Source organism: Diabrotica undecimpunctata, chromosome 3, assembly GCF_040954645.1.
Source record: "Diabrotica undecimpunctata isolate CICGRU chromosome 3, icDiaUnde3, whole genome shotgun sequence".
Classification (NCBI taxonomy): domain Eukaryota; kingdom Metazoa; phylum Arthropoda; class Insecta; order Coleoptera; family Chrysomelidae; genus Diabrotica; species Diabrotica undecimpunctata.
The window spans coordinates 7,855,567-7,860,384 of NC_092805.1; positions in this window are offsets into that span (position 1 = coordinate 7,855,567).

A 4,818-nucleotide genomic window follows, 5' to 3' on the forward strand; every position below is an offset into this window, starting at 1 on the left:
AAAGCGATATCGAAGCGTTAATTTAAGGCTGCTGTTGCTTAGCAAGGTTCTCATATTAGTAAATGCTGTTCTGGATTACTCAATCCTGCTACGTATCTCTATGACTGGGTCTAGATTTTCAGTTATCCAACTACCGAGATATCTGAACTTGGGGACCTTTTGGATGTTCTTATTGTTTACTCTTATATTTAATTGCATATTTCGTGTTCTGCTAACCACCCTTACCTTCGTCTTGTCTATATTAATCTTCAAGCCCAGTCGTTCTCCTTCAGTGTTTATTGTATCTATTAGTCGTTGTAGGGCTTCTTGGCTATCACCTATTATGATTGTATCATCAGCATAGCGAAGATTACTGATAGTCTGTCCGTTGATTCCATCTTCAGTGTCACTTAAGGCTCTATCGAAAATCGTTTCAGAGTAAAGATTAAAAAGTAGGCGTGACAGAACACAACCCTGTCGTACAACTTTTTCGATTGAGAAATATGATGAGATTTAATTATAACGGCCAAAAAATATACTGCATTTCTTTTCAGTTTGAACTTCCAAAAGTGTTCTTGATGAGAGTTGATATACTTCGAAACACGTGTAGAACAATGGCGGAATTCACATTGAAATAAAATGCAATCTTTTATTTTCATTAAAATATCTTTTTTCTACGTAAAGAGTAAAAAAGACAGTGTTATCAAAAGTAAACTGTAGATGCATGTTGGAATAAAAGGTTATTCCTAGTATCGTTCAATGGCCTCTGAGTAAGGCTTTGAATTTGCGGTTCACCTAATTTCGCTATAGAAGAAAGGTCTTCCGATTATATATATATATATATATATATATATATATATATATATATATATAAGGAAAAAAAAAATCTTTGCTGACAACGTTAGAAAACGGAGCTTTGAGGTTTATTGGGATACGCAGCGGTAAAATAAGTGTACTCTTTTAACTAAGTTTCAAGCTTTCGAAAATGTTTATTTTCATCATCAGGAAAAACTGAAATAAAGTGCGACTGTTAGTAAAGCATCCTCAAAAAATATATTGAAAGGTATAAAGGTTTTCTTAACTTACGTTATTGAGATTTGTCTTTCGTGGATGTTCTATTCTTAGACGACAAGTTTACGCACCACTCATAGTAGATTAGATTGATGAGTCAAATATTAAAAAATACAAGGTGTAAAAGACCAACTTGACAAATTATTATATACACTGACACATAGGAAAAATACAATTAAAAAACAGTTTAAAAGCTACGTATGCCAGCCAACTGTGATTTGTGAGGTTAAGAGTAAATGTCATTTCTGGACATTGCAAATGACACCACTTCTTCTTTTATTTTTTCTTTTTCTTATGCAGTACTACTACTGATAGAATACACATCAAAATTTACCAAAAAGTTGTTTGAAGTTAAAAAATCAAAATTGTATGCTAAATACTTTAAGATAGACCAAAAGTTGGAACATTACAATGAATCAGTTACTGAGACATCATTGGAATAGAGAATGGTTATCCAATTATAATAGGTAGGAGTAAATAGTGCTTAATTGATTTATATCACTCCTTTTGTTCATTGCATTAGCATTCTGAGAAATAAATGCTATTTCTAAGAACAGTCTTTTAGTATAGTTGGACTCTGTAGCTAAAACTCTACCGATTCATAATTAATTTTATGATATTCTTTGTTAACATGTTCCGCAAGAGCAGATCTTTCAGGATATAATCTGCTATCACTCCGGTGACTAATTAAACGACTACCTAAACTGCGTGAGGTTTGTCCCACATATACCAAAAATTACAGTTGTTACATGGAATTTGGTAGACATTGTTGCAACAATCCTTAATGTCATTCTTATCTTTAACCTTAGAAAATATAGATTTTGAAGTTGATGAGGTTTTAAAGGCTATTTTTAAGTTGATGATTTTTTTGAACAATCTTGCCAGTCTGGGTGTTATGTCTTTAACTTATTTTAAAAAAGTATATAAGCAATTGGCATTCGGTTCTCCGATTGTGACAGTAATTTGCAACTCACTTTATTTCAGTTTTTCCTGATGATGAAAATAAACATTTTCGAAAGCTTGAAACTTAGTTAAAAGAGTACACTTATTTCACCGCTGCGTATCCCAATAAAGCTCAAAGCTCCGTTATATACAAGATATACATAACAAAATTATTATTATTTTTGGCAGTGTACAAAGCTTCTGTCAAATATATTTCCTCTTAAAAACCATATCATACTGTTATTCCGGTAAATTCCGTATTACACAACAGTAAGCGCAACGGCAGAGTCTCCTATTTTTCAGTTTTCATAAATATTTTATCCATTTACATAAAATGCGAGTTACTTTACTTTTCGTTTTTCATATTTTGTTAGCGTTCGGATCATTATTCAATATTTTGGCACAGATCGTGTTGGCTATAATGTTCCTATTTTTATATCCTCAACATTTGCAGATGCAATGACCGAGATTTGATTCATGTAGTTATTTTTAGTTTTAATATTTATGTTAACAAAGAGGTAGTTTCCAAACATTTTTGGAAATCTGTTCCGTATTTTATAGTCCTTAATTATTAAAACATCGGTTTAAATTGTTCAAAATACAGATTATTAATGTTATTTGTTTGCCAGGATGCAGTGATGTGTAAACGCCACAAAATATGTAAAACATTAAATCTTTTAGCAAAAGCTGCTATCTACGTATACGGTATTACGGTGTACCCTAACCACTGCAGTGGTCAAGTTTTAGGAGACATTCGTTGGACTTTCCGAGTTTGAATTTGTATCAGCTTAAGTGTCTGATCAGGCAGGGATATGCTGAAGTGATTCACTTTACAAATGTTAATGACGATTTTTTTCCATCACTTCTAAAACTACATTAAAGAAAATTTAAAAACAGTTAGGTTATTTGAACTATTGTTGGTAGCGAACATATTTTTTGAAAATGGAAAGTGTGTTAAGAGAACAGCTACATTATTTGATCAACTTCATCAAGATCATCAACTTTATCACTGTTACATATTAACACTAGTTAAAAAAATTATGAAACTGTGTAAGTAACAGATAAAAAAGGAAATGTGAAAAGACGTATCTGTTTTTTCGCGAACTTTCACGAAATTTAATCTCTATAAAATACACTTGGTACAGGAAATAAAAGATGATCCAGACAGGCGACTACAGTTTTGTGAAATTATTCTTGGATGATGATTATAAGATTGTAAATAGTAATCCAAGCTGTCTATATAATATTTGTTTTTCGGATATACTTTTCTAAATGGCACTGAAAACCAAACAATTGCCGATTGGGCTGGTAAAAATGCTCGAGTTTTTTATGAAACACATACCCAACAGCCATTGCAATTAGACGTATGGGCAGGAATTTATGGATATTGTATGGTTGTGCCATTCTTTTCTTAACAACGTTGGAGCACATCTGGAATTATCAGACGCAGTTGATCGCATTTTGACAGATATAATCGAAAATGCGCGGGATGCACTGTTTACAGTGAGTGACCTTTCGCAGAGATGCCTAGATCCAGTAGAGACATTAGAAGTATATGTAATCTGCATTGCAATCAAACAGCGAAAATGAAAGTTAAAAATGAACTGACTGGGGATATCCAGATTCGCCGTGGGGTGTGCTAAGGGTGTATTTTATCACCATTGTTTTTCAATTTATACAAAACCTTATTGATACCGATTCGAGCATGGGAAGTTTAACGAATTTGTCCTCCTAGGCCATATATTTGGCCATTTAATTCAAAAAAGCGATAGCAGCATTTGCTAAAAGATTTAATCTTTTACACGTTTCATATAGCCCAGAGGACAGAAAACGATATTATTAAATCGTTTTCGTTCATGTCCGCCAAAGCAGGTGGCACCTCTGAGAACTCCTATCCTACACTGCTATTGAATAAATTCATTTTTGGTTCTCCTTTTCCTGTGCAATTTTCTGATAACCAAAATTTTCATAATAATGAGATGAATGAGGTCCGACAACTGACACAGACATTGACACAGAACACATCAGAGCTACCACAATCTAAAATAACGTATGGTTGCCTACCCTATATTTCAGTTCTTACACCTAAGCTATTGAACATTTTCAAAAATGTTAGTGGCTTAAAAATTGCAACCAAGAATGTGAAAACGGTATCGAAGTTGTACACAAAGACAAAGGATCCTTTCACAATACAGAAGTCGTCGAATGTTGTTTATTCTATACCGTGTGCCAATTGTGAAAACGTGTATATCGGAGAATCATCTCGTAATTTTCACAATAGAGTAATATCACATCGCAGCGACATAAAAACCAAAAAGATAAACGCATGCGCGCTCACAGAACATGCATTAACTCTAAAACATGAATTTAATTTCGATGATTCCTGTATTTTGGCAAAGGAAAAAAACCATACAAAACGTGTTTTCTTGGAAATGTGTTTCATAAAATCTAATACGTCTTGTATAAATAAAAAGTCAGACATAGATAAATTGAGCAACATTTATTGTTACTTACTGACAAAACATCAAAAATAAAATAAAGATTTACTTTTACATATACACACCATAATACACCTGTATACAAAACATGTTGCATACTATCAAGACAGGTTTAATATTATTTCCATTAATATAATAGCAAGAACTCCTAATTACCTTTTAAACCACACTATTTTTGTTTTGTTTTTTTTTTCTTCTGTTCTCTATGGATCAGTCAAAACACACCATTAAAAGATGTCACGAACAAAATTTTAACTTTTCAACTAAATTTTAAAATGTATTTTGTCCATTATTTTAAATGTTATATTTTATATGTGTGTTTTTATTG